General features: G+C 36.8%; 1 long non-coding RNA gene across 1 annotated transcript; it reads right to left on the bottom strand.

Moving 5' to 3' along the window:
* Positions 1-15,206: 15,206 nt before the first annotated feature.
* Positions 15,207-18,008, bottom strand: LOC141647814 (uncharacterized). The gene is made up of 3 exons (XR_012545851.1): positions 17,539-18,008; positions 16,111-16,188; positions 15,207-15,487 (listed from the first exon to the last, which is right to left on the bottom strand). It is a non-coding gene; the product is annotated as an uncharacterized LOC141647814 (long non-coding RNA).
* Positions 18,009-18,314: the final 306 nt, after the last annotated feature.

Here is an 18,314-nt window from a genome sequence, read left to right as displayed (position 1 = left end):
ATGATAGTGATGAGGATGTCGCAATGAGCGACAATTGAGGATTGCCAAGCTTTTGGAGGATGGCACAATCCATTGTGAGTTTCCAACACCTCCTCTTAGCTTTGTTTATGTCTCTTATTTCAAATTTTTAATCTTGATCATTTGTTTTGAGTCTTAGCAACACTTAGAGGACTCCCACCTCGGTTCCATTGAGGTGTCTCATTTTGTTCCCACTTTTGAAAATCCAAAATGACAATTAGTTTCATGCATTGAATTAATTGTGCATGAACTCCCCCATTTTTACACTAGAAATAGTGTCTTACTTGGTTTGGGGAAGTTCAAGCACAAGCATTGGGAGTTAATCTAAATTAGCTCTCCAACCAATAAAATCATGCATCATATAGTGTTTTTTAGAATGCATCACTTGTATATATGTCATATAGTTTGCATATTAGTGTAGAAATCATACATTCTCATTTCGCTTGCATAATTTCCTATCGTTTTGGCCATTGAGGACAATGCCCATACTAGTGTGGGGATGGGAAATTCTAACTTGACTTTTTAAATCAAAAATGATAAAAATTGAAAATTTTTGAAAAATACAAAAGCATGTTTCCTTTATTTCACAAAAACAAAAACCATAAAAATTTAAAATTTGAAAACCCAAAATCATGTTCATTCCTTTATAGTGTAGATTGTATATTTTGTATATACTTGTTTGTTTGTTTGTCTATCTTTTTTTCACATTCATCGACTACGCCACATCCGAGGCACGAGGATTATGAAGACCGCATGATATGATCTTTCCAATCTCATTTTTCCTCTCTATGTTAATGACTATGTGGCTTTATTTTGATTGATGTGGTATACACCAATGTGATTTTAGGAGTTGCATTTAGCTTATATAGCATACTAGTTGGTAGAAACATATGCATTAGGTTGTATAAATGATAGTTGCATCATGGCATGTAGTTGCATTTTATAAAATTTTTGTGAAAACATCTATTTAGGAAACTTGACATGTGTATATAAGGCCCTTTTAGATACTTTTTCTTATTAAGATTTTGCTCATTAGAATGCTTCTAAAACACCCTAGGATGTGTCATTCAACTATCCTTTGACCCATGAATTAAGACTTAGTCAAGAGTACATTGTGATGTGATAACTCCTTGGCTACCGTTTATTCCAAGGTGACCCCTGAAACCATGCAACCATCTTCCACATCCATCACATTTTGTTAACAAAAGGGAAAGGGCACAAAAAGTATCAAATTGAGTTCAAGCATTGAAATGAAAAATAAAAAATTTTGCAAAATGCATCAAAGAAAAGAGGATTACAAAAATAAGAATCCCTACGCTTCAAATATAAGCACCCTCGTTACTAATTGGATGACTTTGAAAATGTTCAAAAATGCAAAAAGTTAAAATTGTCAAGCATCAAATGCCAAATATCAAGAAATGGCAAAAAGGAATTCTTCTCAAAAATATCAAATGCCACAAGAAATTGGGGGGAATAACAACAACATCAAAAGCAAACTCCCATATGAAACTCAAAATACATTTATCCCTTTATCTATAGAATCCACTTTTGTGCATGGTAGAGAGGGGACGATCCTTCTTCTTGTCTAGGCAAGAAGGGGAATTCCGCGATCCTCCAGTGTTTCTAACACCATAGGGATACTACTCTTGACGAAAGCATTTAATGATTGAGGACAAAGATACCCTAGCTTGACACAACTTGGAGGTGATTTATTGGTATCCTTCTAGGCTTAGTAGTTTGAAGAAACCGTATCTATAATGGAATGTGTACCCTTAGATTGCTTCCCTTGTAGATAATTTCCACCACTTAGATGAGGAAAGTGGCTATTCATTTTTGTAGATGCATCCATTACTTGCTTTTGTGTGCTTAATGCTTGGATGTATCGCCATTTTGCCAAGCCCCACCTTGCCTTGCAAGAAAGCATCCTAAATCATGGTTGTCTTGTTGTGAGCTGAAGGGGCCGAGTGAGACCCTCTAATTGTCTCATATCGGTTATATTAGTAGGTTAGTTTAAATAAGGGTCCTAGTCTTAGTCACCTCTTTACTCGGGACGAGCAAAGGTTCAGTTTTGGAATGTTTGATGTGACTCATATTTGAGCACATTTAGTCCCCGAATTAACCTTGTTCCTATGCTTTATAGCACTTATTTGGGTCATTTACTATCTTTAGTTTCCCATTTTGCATATTCTTTGAGGTTTTTTTCTCCTTGGTAGGAAAGGATTGATAACCTTAAATTTATGAGGCGAAATGGAGCTAAATGGATCGCATCTAATGACCAAGCATCAAAGAGAAGACCAACACTAGAGTTCTAAGTAGATAATAAAGTGAAATGGGCAATGATGAAAGGATCCTTGCATCCCCGACATGATCCTTGTGGATTGTTAAGGACGAAAAGAAGAGAAGCAGTCTGTCCAGGAATTCGAGCAGATGGAGCACGAACCGAGCATCCCAGAACACCAGGATCCGGGCGTCTTACTCCCAGGACGAGCGGCTTGAGAAGCCAGAACCCGAGCGTCTTCCCTAGGATCCGAGCGGATCACAAGGCAGAACAACCCGTGCCATACCACGGGACAAGCGGACCGAGGCAGGACTAGTAAGGAGGATCCGCTCATTTCCCTCGGAAGTAGCATTTCCTCAACTTTTCTTAAGGTCTTAATAGTCATTTAAGCCCTTAGTAACCCTAGTTCTTTTACCTAATCTTTAGTATAAATACCCCTTTGTACTACTTAGATTAGCATCCTTCCTTAATCAACTATTATGTTCTCTTAATCTATTCTTAATTATCTTAATTTAGTTGTAATACAATTTCTCAATATTAGTCACTTCTTAAGCTTTCCTTAATTTCTCTATTGTTCTTCCTTTATTTTGGGTAATTAGAAGATTATTTGGCTTTATTTGGAGGATTGACAACCTTCCATCAATCATCAAGTACTTCTATTATTCTTTGCTTTATTATTTGGAATTATCTTCATAGGTATTATTCTCTCTTAATCTTGTTTAATTATTGTTAATCACTTTCATTTATTCATCATGTTTTGCTTTGGTAGTATGATTGACAACTTTATTAGCATGCTAAACTTGATCATGAGTGAGTAGTTTCCTTAACTAGGGTTAATGGGGAATTAGGGGAAACAAACATGGGGATTGATTCATGCTTAATCTAATATGTTTTCATAATTAAATTGCTTGCTTGTTGTGATTCCAACATATGCACATATTATGTTTGATGAAATGCGAGCCTATAAATCCTTGCATTTTTTACCCATCACCTATCTTTTCAATGAGGCTTGTAAGCTTATACAACAACTCGAGCCTCATTAGACCACGCATATAGTTGGATAGGAAGGATTAAGTCGACTTGGAGGTGTTGTACAATCTAATCGATTCGGCTCCGGGACCCAAGCCTTCTTAGGGATTGTAAGATATACACTAACTTGATCCCATCAAAACAATAAGTGCTTGCTATATAATTGAGAACATGTTTGTATGATCAACTCCCATGAATCCCCTATGAACCCATGACACCCTAGTGCCTTTAATCAATTGTTTACAACCCCTTTTAATTGCCTTGTTTTGATTTCATTACTTTACTTTCATCTTGTTGATTAGTTTAGTTTATCTCCTACCTCAACCCAAATTGTGACACCCTTAGACATAGCTACTTGCAATTGAGAATCCTACATCGATACTCGCCCCTTGGGATCCGACCTTTACTAACCTCTTTACTAAGAGTAGTTTGTGAAGTTATAAATATTGTTTTGGTTGGTAGCTTTTGACGACGAGTTTGAAACCGAACCAAAAGTCCATTCCACAAAGTCATAAGCTTTTTGTTAATCAATTTTGAACGGACATTTGGAAGACACATCAGTTCTATTATACATTTGTACAATATCATGGCAGATAAGAAAATTCTCCAGAATTGACCTACCTTTAAAAAAAGCCCCCTGATTCTCATGGATGATATCTAGTAGAATTAAAGGAAGTATATTTATAACACCCCGATTATCCGGCCAAGATAATTGGAGCGTTACCGTTTCGGTTTCCCGAGGTAGTGAAATCGGAATTACAATTAAGAAACTTTATTAAATAAATAACAAGTTTAGTTATTACAAACGTAAACTAATAAAGGAAATAAAACTCGTCTATGACTATGCCATCTACTTAGTGACTATGTACTCGACTCTAAAGTCCGTAGCGCGGCCCGAATCCCGATCACGTCAACAAACAAACCTGTACTTAACCTGCTCCCCATATAACCAAAGAATATCATATGGATCGACACAGGCCACCCCAAAAGATATAGGTGACAAAGACACAGACACAGAAACGTCAGTAACGATAAATGAAAGTGTGACACAACTAAAGTGCGTGAGTCAACAATATGACCATGATATGAATGACACACAATTATCCAACCATCACGCCGGTACCGGGACACGCCCAGACGTACCCACAACCAGTGGTGCCAGGAACACGTCCACGACACCACAATCACACAAGGTACTCCGAACATGTCGGTGGTACAGGGCCTAAGAGCAAATCAGGTCCCATGCCAGACGTCGTGCCTCACCACACGCGTCCCTCCAAACTCAAGTCATTAATGTGCAAATTCCTATTGGGGTGGGAAAACCCAATAGGCGACTCAAGCGGAAGACGGTCTCCCAACCGCCTTCCGTCTGCATAGAACAAGTAATCAACCAACACCGCAATATCCACCAATATACATGACAAACACAATAAATGCAAGATGTCGTATAATATGCCAATTACCGACTCATTAAATGCAATTAATGACAAACAACTCATTTAACAAATAGACACATTATCGAAACTGAGTAGAATAAACCTACCTTTTCGCAAGCTCCATAAGCAAACCCAAATCCACTAGTAATACCGCTTCATAAAGCCGTCACCTAAATATAATAATTAAATAAAATAAATAACTAATCTAATCTAATTAAATTATATACGAATTAAATTAATTAATTAATTAAAAACCTGTCTTAAGCTATTCAAAACCCGTTCAAACAACCCATAACCTATGGCCAACCACCACCTACCACCGTGGACCACCGCCGCCAACCATGATGGCCACGGCCCGCAATGACATCCACCACGGCTCTCCCTACCAACAACAATCAACAACACTGACACCAACATGAACAACAACACAAACGATCAAACCACTGCCACCACCAGCCGCCGCCAACCACCACAGGGTGTCCCTGACCCTTGTCGCCACCAGCAATCACCACGGCTACAACCATGGCAGCCGTCATCAAGAAAACAACAACAAACACAACACAAACAAGCAACCTATATAACTCCCTTTGACCCCCATTTCGACCACCTAACACCACCCATTCCACCACCCATCACCACCGCTACAACCCCCACTCAACCCTCGATAAAACCCACTCAAGGTCAGCCCATAACAACCAAGGAAAGAGGGTTAAAAATCCTTCTTAAGACGGTATAAAAACAGCACACTAAACATGTTATAAGACTCGGTCAAACCCGCATTGGGTGGTCAACGGTGCGTCAATGGCCGGTCAAGATCAGTCCCAAGGTGGTCAAGGTCGAGGTGGGTCACTTAAAATAATATATAAGCTAGTGAGACGGTCTTACCTTACGATCTCGAGGCGGAGGGACAAAATCTTCATCTTCCTTCTGATCTCTCCTTCTCTCTTTTCTCTCTTATCTCTCTTATCTCATATTTGTGAATTTTGTGAGATTACAAAAGGATAAGGGTTGGGGTGGATAAGGTAGGGTATATATAAGGTGAGTGCGATATATACGGCCCGTATAGTATATCGTATTATTATTATTATTATTATTATTATTATTATTATTATTATTATTATTATTATTATTATTATTATTATTATTATTACTATTATTACTATTACTATTATTATTATTACTATTATTATTAGTACTATTATTATTAGTACTATTATTATTAGTACTATTATTATTAGTACTATTATTAGTACTATTATTATTATTATTATTATTATTATTATTATTATTATTATTATTATTATTATTATTACTACTACTACTACTACTACTACTACTACTACTACTACTACTACTACTACTACTACTATTATTATTATGAAGGATTCGCGCAGCTTTCATTAAAAGAAAAATAAAAGTTTACATGAAATTGGTGGGGAGCCGAGAGACAATCTGGGCTCCCACACCCTTAGCAATAGCAAAGCTAAGTCTAGTAAAAATGTAAGCGACCACCCGAGCCCCCGCATCCCGAGATACCGAGAATTTCGGATCCGCTTGAGCAATGCAACAAAGATCCGAACCCAGACTCCCAAGTGAAGAGAAAGAGAAAGGAAGGAAACCATAACCGCTACCGCGCACAAAATCCCCATACTTAGCACACTTTCGCCGAGCAAAGATCGGCGACAACCCGGTCATGCACAAAATCCGTCATCCCGATCCCGAGTCAAAGGAGAAGAACCTGTCAAGTCAACGCACACATCACGCCCCCGTCCCAAGAATAAAGCAATAAATCCGCAGGACGAAGAGAGCCACCATGTCCATCAACCGAACCGATATCAACCTCCTTTCCCGCATGATAATACCGGATCTATTATTATTATTATTATTATTATTATTATTATTATTATTATTATTATTATTATTATTATTATTATTATTATTATTATTATTATTATTATTATTATTATTATTATTATTATTATTATTATTATTATTATTATTATTATTATTATTATTATTATTATTATTATTATTATTATTATTATTATTATTATTATTATTATTATTATTATTATTATTATTATTATTATTATTATTATTATTATTATTATTATTATTATTATTATTATTATTATTATTATTATTATTATTATTATTATTATTATTATTATTATTATTATTATTATTATTATTATTATTGTTGTTGTTGTTGTTATTGTTATTATTGTTATTATTGTTATTGTTATTGTTGTTATTGTTATTGTTGTTGTTATTATTATTATTATTATTATTATTATTATTATTATTATTATTATTATTATTCTTATTATTATTATTATTATTATTATTATTATTATTATTATTATTATTATTATTATTATTATTATGATTATGATTATGATTATTTCATTATTCCGTCTCAAACACAATTCGTATAAAATATAACATAATATTATTATTATATAATTATAAAATACGGACTATTACAATCTCCCCCCTTAAAAAGAACTTCGTCCCCGAAGTTCACCTCACTCTCTCATTTCCACAAATCTCATGCATTCTCTCGCACCTCATATGTCTATCAACCGTATACGCTCTTTCTAAATATCGCACTCATCCTAAAGTTCTTCACTCAATTCTCACTACTTTCTCACATTTTGTACTTTCTCTTTCCTTATTTTCGGAATTGTTACATTCACTGTCCCTAAAAGAGAACTTCGTCCCTAAGTTCAACTGTCAAACCGCATAATGTGTTCTCATACGCTCATTACCAAATTTCACAAATGTTTATGTTTCAGGTTCAACACTCTCTCTTACCTATTTCAAATCCATAATCAGATCTCGTGTAGTTATAATTCCATCGATATAAACCCCCCATCTACCAGCCTCCCAAAAGTCAAGCGTCAGGTGAAACCCACAGTTTCAATTTAAGTTTTATAAATTCATGTTGGTTATATGTAACCATATCTATCTCGGGTATCATTGATTATTACTACGTATCTATATCCCGTCAATCCTCATACATAAACATGTATGCACAACAAAACACCAATACGCGGACTCTAGGAAACAATAAATTCATGCAAAATTCTTATAATGTGACTCAACATGATTAACATTCCCAATTCCGGACATCATGCCACGCATATACCGTGTCAAATCCACCACGTGATCACACACATGCTTCCATATCCGTTCTCATCCATCATCACTTTCCGCTTATACGAAAGGTCACTATTACTATCATGCAAAGACCACTATGCGACACATAACTTGCATGTTTCATCTTACTTTTACACAACAAAACAAAATCACGTCGATTAACACATATCCAATAATATTATCACCTCCTTTGTCATCCAATTACTCATGTTAAATCACGATTTCCATTTAATTGCAACATGCCACTCAAGATGATCAAACTTAAACAATTCACAAGGTCTCATTCATATGGGGTCAACATATTTATCTGAAAAAAACCAACCAATATAAATTTCGAAAATAAGGGTATACACCCCTTACTAGGTCGAGTATCGACAAAAACAAGAGTCAAACCAGACCACTCGGTCGAGTATTGGAGCCCACTCGGCCGAGTAGGCGGCCACTCGGTCGAGTATATGGTGTACTCGGTCGAGTGTCACTTGGGCATGAGGTTTTCCTTCTCAAAGTCTGAGCCAAACTTTCCTATTTTATCACACCAACGCTAATAGACGAACTCTTGGCCTAAAGCCATCATTCTAGATCCTCACATGGACACTACAAGAAGATCACAATTTATGCCGTGGATGCTTCACTCAAAGATTGGGAGGCAACTTTACAAGCAACATCTATACTACCGCTCATAGGAAAGAATTTTACCAACTACGTTACTTTCACACGTCATGCATACTTATATTAAACTATTACCCTATATAACCTCAATGATCAACTAGCTTAATAACACAATTTACCATTCCCCGAAAACCGACTTTCAAAGTACAATCATCAATTACCCTATCAAACGTGTACATTAGATTTCTTAGAGTCTCGTCATTCACTTCTTACTACGACTTTTGTTAGATAACTTTCACCGTCCAATCTAATTGATCACCTCGAGTTCTATCTAGTTACCTTCTTTTCAATTCTCATCAATCCTTGAACTCAATTTACATATTCCCACAACTATGAACAACCCAAGATATCGCCTCATTCTATGCTTAGGTACCTCAATTTATTTCTCATTATTCCACAATTCAAACCCCAACTATTTGCCAACTATAATTTTCACATCATGTTCACTTACAACATCTTTCAACATGCAATCCATAAGTCCAAACCATCAACAAATACTCAACCTTGATTACACATCACTCATTATCCATAAATTACCTCATGTACTCATCTTAGTCAACCCAAGACACCTCACGTAAGCAAAGCTCACTTTTTTGTTCTCCCAATTTCCGGCATAAACTATCCACAACATCACATCAATAGTCTTGAATCACAAAATAATACTTCCTTAATAGCGAAACATTACTACTTAGCATAATAGATTCCTTCCTCAAAAGTTGATTCCCTTATTCACAATACTTACATCACCACTTTATCGACTCTAAACTAGTAACTATCTTTTCCAAAAATTTAGACCAATAACACCCCATCTACCAAATAACTCTCTCCTTCATGACATCATATGCTTGCCTACAAACACGACTCAAATCCACATCAAACGAATAAACTTGCATGAATCCCAATAAAACACATGTTTCACCTTTATACTCTCAAGATGCAACCTTCACTCATCACGCATTATCAACTCTTGCCCCTTTATCCATAGAAACCCATTGACTCACTCCCATTTAACATCCCCTCAATCCCAATCATGGGTGTCTACACTTCTGAATAGCCAAGACCATACAACCCATAAGGTAAACAAGTATTGAGACCCATATCCAAGCAAAGCACTACATTATTAACAAAGAAACAACACCATGAAATAAAGTGTAACACCCCGGTTTATAAAAGAAGTCCTCGTCAAGACATTCTCTAATAAAACGGACTGTTACCATCTCGGTTTCCCGAGGTAGTGAATAACAAATTAAACTCCAAGGCACTTATATAATATTTTAACTTAATTATTACAAACCTCTTTTCAACTCGATTACAAGAACTGACAAAATAAAAGTGAAAGTCTTCTAAATGATGATCTAGCTACTAAGTCGTCTGATCCAATGTCTCACGCCCATCACGCTCCCGTCCTATCTCTTAAACCTGTCAAGTCTGCTCCCCATAAAACGGATCATCACAGGTGTTCACGAATACACAGGGTCAACCACGAGGTTGAGTAGGGAAAACATAATAAGTACGACAATAAAATGCATAACTTTATTTCCGATTCGTCACATACTCCACCTCTTCGTATCACAGACCCTGAATAATCTCCACACCGTATCGCAGACCCTGAATAATCTCCGCACCATATCACAAGACCCTGAATAATCTCCGCACCGTATCACAAGACCCTGAATAATCTCCATACCGTATCACAAGACCCTGAATAATCTCCATACCGTATCACAAGACCCTGAATAACCTCCATACCGTATCACAAGACCCTGAATAACCTCCATACCGTATCACAAGACCCTGAATAATCTCCATACCGTATCACAAGACCCTGAATAACCTCCACGCCATGTCACACAACATCCTCCAACTCTAATGCATATGAATGCTCAAAAGAAATTGATGCAACACGTTATATAAATCAATTAAATGATGAATCGTAAAATCATGCCAGTTATCCGATATTGTACTATCATACTCGATATGATCAATTCAAATCAATCACCTTTCCGAATATAAATGATAACGTAAATCAACCACGAATCCAACCAACACAATTCAACAACAACGATATTAGGACAAGTGTATTTCCCCTACCTCAAGTGCCAATGAATCCAATTAAGCGAAATCGAAATAAAGCAAAGAATTGATTATCGATCCTTCACGAATCCGCCACCTAAAACAATTATAATATTTATAATTACTAACTACTAAATATGGAGATCTCTCAATTAGAAGTCTTCTCGAAATATAATCCCGACACCAACTTATGTCCGACTGATAATTAAAATAACCCGATTAGTATTTGACCCAACTTCCCAAAATGGAAGTTATTAAAGTATAATCTCTTAAAGTGGAACATTCCCGATATAGTAACCTTTTCATTTTAACACACCCGTCTCAAAATCTCGTTTCTAGTAAATAAATTATTATTTTATTTTAATTAACTCGGAACTTAAACCAACCCAATAATTTAAACGAATTATACTTATTTTAAGAAAACCCGAATCCAACCTCGAACAACTCAAACATTCCCTACTCAAGATATGTCTTTAATTATTTTAATACTCGGGAATTGAATTAAATAGCTAATATGATATTTAAAAGATTAAACAGATTATTCGATTAAGAGGAACCCGAGTTAGTTCTTGAACAACTCACAACCCGTCTTTAATTAATTAACAACTCGGAATTAAATTAATTAATTAAGCGTACGATAACTTAACGAATTCCAGTGATTAAACAATGACCAAAATCCCGATTCAAACACTAAAATAACCCGTCTTCATCGCTACCCCTTCACTCTCACCCACGCACCACCGCCGGCCACCACAAGGCCGTGTCAACCGCCATCCCAAACACCCACTTTGCCCCCGTCACTAACGGCCACCCCCACTGGGGTCGACGGCCGCCGGCGAGGTGAACCACGGCCTTCCTTTGGCCTGGTTCACAGCCGTGCCTCACTAAACACTCCTTGTTTCTCGACCTGCAACCACCGCAGCTCACCCCTAACCTTTGCCAAGCCACCACCCACCTGTTCATCGTCAAACAGTGCACCCAGGTACAGTGGCGCCGCCAGCTCGACCTCACCCTAGTCAATGGTGGCGCCACCCCAAGCCTAACCCTCTAATTCGCATGTAAACCCGCATTCGAATTACCCGTGTACTACCCTTGTCGCAGCCACCTCTCTCTGCCACTACCACCACCCATAACCACCCCAACAACCACCATGCCACTCGTCCCATACCATACTTTCCCTAAACCCCGACAACAACTAACGGAAACAACTACAACAGACACGCAACCTCCCATAAAACAGCTAGAGATTCGAAACAGAGGGAAAGGGGTTGAGTCTTACCTTTTTCCGCCGCCATAATAGCCGCCAGGGTTGCCACCGGAGGTCGACCATGGCCCTAGCTCTCCCTTGCTGCACCACCAACGCTTATGCTCTCTCTCTCTCTCTCTCGTTTTGCGCAGATGGGGTGTGTAAAACATGGAGGAAAAAGGGTGGGGGTTGACGGGTTTAAAAGAAAGAAGGGAACAAAGGGGTATGGTTGTATAGAAGTTGGTGTAGGCGTGGAGTTGGAGTATGGGTTGACATGAACAAGGGAGTATGGGTAGTCTAGGTTCCATAAAAATAATCAAGCATGCCTTCTTATTTGTATTTAACCAATACCCGTAATCCTTACTTAATTATCTTATGTGTAACGTAAACTTACGATCGTTGGATGTAATTATCGACTCACCATTAACTTGATATAATTTGTAATCTGAATTGTATAATAATTAATATATAATAATAATATCCGTTTAATTTATTATATAATATCCATTTAATTTATTATATAAAATACGGGGTATTACAGTCTTCCCCCCTTAAAATGAACTTCGTCCCGAAGTTCGCTCCCATACTCAAACCTCAAAAGGGTATTGTATATTGTACCAACAGACGTCACGCATTTCTAACTCGGTTAACACACTCTTTTGACACATCAATTAATCATAACAAATACGGAATGTTACATTCTGCCCTCCTAAAAATAAACTTCGTCCCGAAGTTAGACTCGTCTTTTCTTGACCCACTAACTGCAACTAATAACTACCTGAGAACACAAATGTATAACAACTAAATACTCATCTGAGAGCACCATCATCTTCCATCTAAATTCCGATCTTAAACTCAACATAAACTCATTAACCATGGTCGCACTGGACCGAAAACATAACTCCCGTAATCATCACTCGGCTCATAGGCCACTCATAACTCATTACCAGCAGTTTATTCACACTCTCCTTTTTCACATCAACCAACTAACCGAAGTAGGAACAAAGCATATAGAACTCATTTGCATAGGTACCCCACAACTAAACATCAACTTGATCAACTATAATCTACAAACAAGTGCAAATTAAGCATCAAGATTTTACAATCCTACCCAACTAAAAGCATGGTTACGTCCCCGTAACCTTCATAACAATGTCCTCAAATTACTGCTAACAACTTAAAAATGATAAAAGGTTCTCTACTTTCGCTTAAGTTAACTAGTCCTTACCAAGGACAATCTATATGCAAGCTCTCTCGAGGAAGCTACCGTTACCCGTACAAATCATTAGTAATCATTCGTCTCACCAATCCTTGTAATCTCCTACTTTAGAAACCCCGGGGAATCCATCAACATGCGAAAAGAATTATGGTCAACACTTTGATAACTCGATTTATGAAAAATTATAACATAATAGGTCCAATCTGACTTTCCTTTGCTTAATTGTACGGATTTAGGTCAAGACACAGAATCACCAATAGAAATGAAGACAACCAGTTTCGCAGTACTTATCGTGACAGAAATATTTTCAATTCTTTTAACAAAGGGTTTAGGAATTATTCACGAATGACGAATGCGCCTTGATTGAAAAATTCTACAAACATATTGGTCGAGTCAAACAAGCGAGTAACCTCGATATTGGGAAGTTAACATACAAGACTATCATGCATAAAATTTCGTTATTGGTATTAAATATGTTTAACTGCACCCAACACAATGACATGCAAGGTTAATGTATTTATCGACACCAATTTTTACCATTATTCGTTACCTGTCATGCTAATATCAACTTACCATGTTAACACGTAACTCATTTAAATCACCAAATCACATTTCCCGTTTCGACATTCGTAACCAACCATAATCCACCAATTCGCTACATGGACGAACAACATGACTAACTTGACCCACCACCTGTGACTCCGTTCTACTTTCATTACTCCAGACTTAGCAACGATCATGAAACCATTCGACCAGACACTTGCTGGAACTCTCTTTCCGAATTTATACTTACATGACAAAGTTTAACTTCATTTTCAAAACCTTTACTTTCATATTGGACGGTGATCAAATTCTTAATATCCTTCGTATAACATAGCCGTCAGAGAATTCCTTTACAACTTACTACGAGACTCAAACTCAGGTAGCTTAATTCAATTCCTTCCAACAAAACAAGCTTGGGCGTCGACTCATATATTATAATCTTACAGATTCACTTATTCATTTCAAATCCTATCTTTACTAATGAGCGACTATTACCTCAATCATCAGGATTTTAGTTGCACTTCTTTACTCAGTTATATTCACGACTCAATTAAGCGTAACTATAACAACTATCATTTAAACCAATGTGTGTCATGTGAATCATAAAAGGGTTATCCCATTATAGTATTGCCAACCTAGTTATCATGAACAATCTTTATTAGAATATAATTAATAGTGATGACTCCAGAATCTAGATATACCAATCGTCGTATTATATCAACAATTTCCTTTATATCATACTCCTACAATTGCAAGAATCTCTTTAGCATTTTATGACGATCTAATGACGATCATTTCCAATACGAAATAACACACTGTTTATTATCGCGTCACAGGTTTAGGTTCAATTGAAATCATTTATTGCGATGAAGATAATAATTATAACTATGGGCACACAACTCATATGGAAGACATTAGAACTCAGATGACACTCTACACGTGTGATCATTTAGACACAATCATTACTACCATCCATGTGTAAACTTTTAAACATAATTATTGTAATTATTCATGTGAGTATATTAGCACAATTAAATTACTTTTAATACCATCAACTTTACCAAGTTACTTTTAATATCATCAACTTTACCAAATTACTTTTAATATCATCAACTTTACCAGGATACGACAACATAGTTTTATATTTATATGTATCCGACCACCATGCAATTATGATGAGCACTCAGAGGTATCACCACGTGTCAAATGTATATTAATATGTGTAAACAACTGGACTCGTATAAACACTTCACCCTCGATTAAGAATCAATTTAAACTATTCAATTTCACTCATACTATCATGCCAACAATATTATCAATTAGGTTTTAATTTTTATCACTGGTTGAGATACATAACCACTGAACATGTGCGCTACAATCGTCATGTCGACATTATAATTTCACATTCCTAAGGCTCATGAATTAATCAAACAACTGTATGAAAATTCAACATAGAATGCACATTTTAATGTTTTGATTTACGTTGTACCTTCCAAAATCGCGAATAAATAATTGTACGATTAAAACTTGATTCTGTAACACCCCGGTTTATAAAAGAAGTCCTCGTCAAGACATTCTCTAATAAAACGGACTGTTACCATCTCGGTTTCCCGAGGTAGTGAATAACAAATTAAACTCCAAGGCAATTTATATAATACTTTAACTTATTATTACAAAACCTCTTTTCAAATTAAATTACAAGAACTGACGTAATTAAAAGTGAAGTCTTCTAGATGATGGTCTAGCTACTAGGTCGTCTGATCCAGTGTCTCACGCCCATCAAGCTCCCGTCCTATCTCTTAAACCTGTCAAGTCTGCTCCCCATAAAACGGATCATCACAGGTGTTCACGAATACACAGGGTCAACCACGAGGTTGAGTAGGGAAAACAAAACAAGTACGACAACAAAATACATAACTCCATTTCCAATTAGTCACATCCTCCACCTCACCATATCACCAGCATGCACTCAATAATCTCCGCACCGTATCACAGTCCCTGAATAACTTCCACACCATATCACAGTTTCACAGACCCTGAATAACTTCCACACCATATCACATATTCACAGACCCTGAATAACTTCCACACCGTATCACATATTCACAGACCCTGAATAACTTCCACACCGTATCACATATTCACAGACCCTGAATAACTTCCACACCGTATCACAGACCCTGAATAACTTCCACCATCCTCCAACTCCAATGCATATGTATGATCAAAAGAAATTGATGCAACACAATATATATAAATCAATGAACTGATAAATCATAAAATCATGCCAGTTACCCGATGTTGTGATATCATGCTCAATACGATCAAATCAGTCAATCACCTTTCCCAATATAAATGATAATATAACTCGACAACCAGAAATCCAGTCAACACAATTCGATCAATAACGATAATAAGACAAGTGTAGTTCCCCTACCTCAAGTGCCAGCAAATCCAATTAAGCAGTCCAGAATAACGCAATGAATTGATTATCGATCCTTCACGAATCTGTCACCTAGCACAATTATTTATAATTACCAACTACTAAATATAGAGATCTCTCAATTAGAAGTCTTCCCGAAATACAATCCCGACACCAACTTATGCCAAACTGGTAACTAAAGTAACCCAATTACTATTTGACTCAACTTCCCAATATAGGCAGTTATTAAAGTATAATTTCTTAAAATGGAACTTTCCCGATATAGTAATTGATGTGTCATATAATAACTTTTCTCTTTTAACAACCCGACTCAAAATCCCGTTTCTAGTTAATTAATTATTATTTTATTCACTTAACTCGGAACTTAAACCAAAACGATAATTAGCGGTTTAAATGAATTATATGATGAAACGAATCAACACTTGAACAACTTGAACAATCCCGACTCTAATTATATTAATTAACTCGGGCATTAACTTAACTCATTTATTTAATGACACGGGAATTATATTAATTAATTAAGAATGCGTCCCATTAACAATTATAACGATTAAACTAATAAAAACCCGTCCTTAATTAATTAAATAACTCGAAATATTAATTAATTAAGCATACGACCGTTTAACGGATTATAATGATTAAACTAATAGAAGCCCGCTTTAATAAACAAACATAACCCGTCATCAATTATTTTAATCAACTCGAGAATTAAATTAATTAATTAAAAGTACGACCAATAAACAATTTGTATCGATTAATTATGAAAACCCGTCTTTAAATAACTCGGAAGTTAATTTAACTACTAAATACGATAATTTAAATAACTCGGAAAACGAATCAAACCGACTACGCACGCACTCTTTTCCACTCGACACAACTGCCTCCCACAACCACCAACCCTCACCGCCAACCACCAGGCCTGACACCAGGTCTGGCCTGGCCACCTCCGACCACCACCATCGTGGTCGACCCACGCCGGTGGTCAGCACCACCACCACCAAAACCCCTTGTCTGCAACTCAGCCGCCACAAAAGCCCATCTTTACAACCTCATAGCCGCCACTGTTATCAACAGTACTCCCTCCTACCACCACGACTTATCTCTCCGTCAGCCCACGAACCCAGCCACCGTGGCACCACTGTTTCGACCTCCCCCGAGTCCACAGTGGTGCCACCCCAACCTACCCATCTCAAAACCCACCTGAAAGCGCATACATCAACTCGTTGTTACCCCTTGTCAAAGCCGCCTATTACGGCCACCATTACCACCAGGAACCACCCTAACCACCACCCCTGACCTCGTCACTAACCACCCTTTCCCCCTACCCTTGTCAACAACTACTAACACAGCCTTAACAAGACACGAAACCCCCCCCAAAAACCCGACTGAAATACGAAAAACAGAGAAGGATGAGCTGCTTACCTATTTCCTGCCACCACCACGGCCACCAGGGCCACCTAGGAACGTCGACCACCGCCCTTATCTCCTCCCTGCTGCACCGTCACCACCCACTCTCTCTCTCTCCCTCGAATTGCGTGAAAGTAGGCGTGAAAGCTGGTGAAGATGGAGTAGGAGTCATGCTTGCCTTTTGTAAAGAAAGAATAAAGAAGGAAAAGTATGGTATGGTAGGCGTGTCATTTGTTTATCAAGGGAAATGGGTAGTTTTTGGAAGGATATGGCATGCCATTAGAATATTAGAGTAGTGGTAGGATTTAGGTAAGGTTTATTACATAATTAAGGTGGTATTAATTAGGTATTGTATTAATAATTAATTAGATTATGGTACTTATTATTAATTAAGGTCAAATTGGCTGGACAATTATTGAGTCAGCTCAACTGATTAGCTCACAATTCGAATTCTTATAAAACCGTCACAATTAACTTATATCAATACAACGCGAGTTAATTAAAATAACTTATCACAATTATCGACTCGATAATTTATCCGACTTAATTAGTAATATAAATTGTATAATAATTAATATATAATAATATCCGTTTAATTAATTTTATTATATAAAAATACGGGGTATTACAGTCTTCCCCCCTTAAAATGAACTTCGTCCCGAAGTTCGCTCCCATACTCAAACTTAAAAAGGGTATTGTATATCGTACCAACAGACGTCACGCATTTCTAACTCGGTTAACACACTCTTTTGACACATCAATTAATCATAACCAATACGGAATGTTACATT

Source organism: Silene latifolia, chromosome 3, assembly GCF_048544455.1.
Source record: "Silene latifolia isolate original U9 population chromosome 3, ASM4854445v1, whole genome shotgun sequence".
Lineage (NCBI taxonomy): Eukaryota > Viridiplantae > Streptophyta > Magnoliopsida > Caryophyllales > Caryophyllaceae > Silene > Silene latifolia.
Note: the sequence above shows the minus strand (reverse complement) of the source record. Positions and strands in the feature narration are given on the sequence as shown.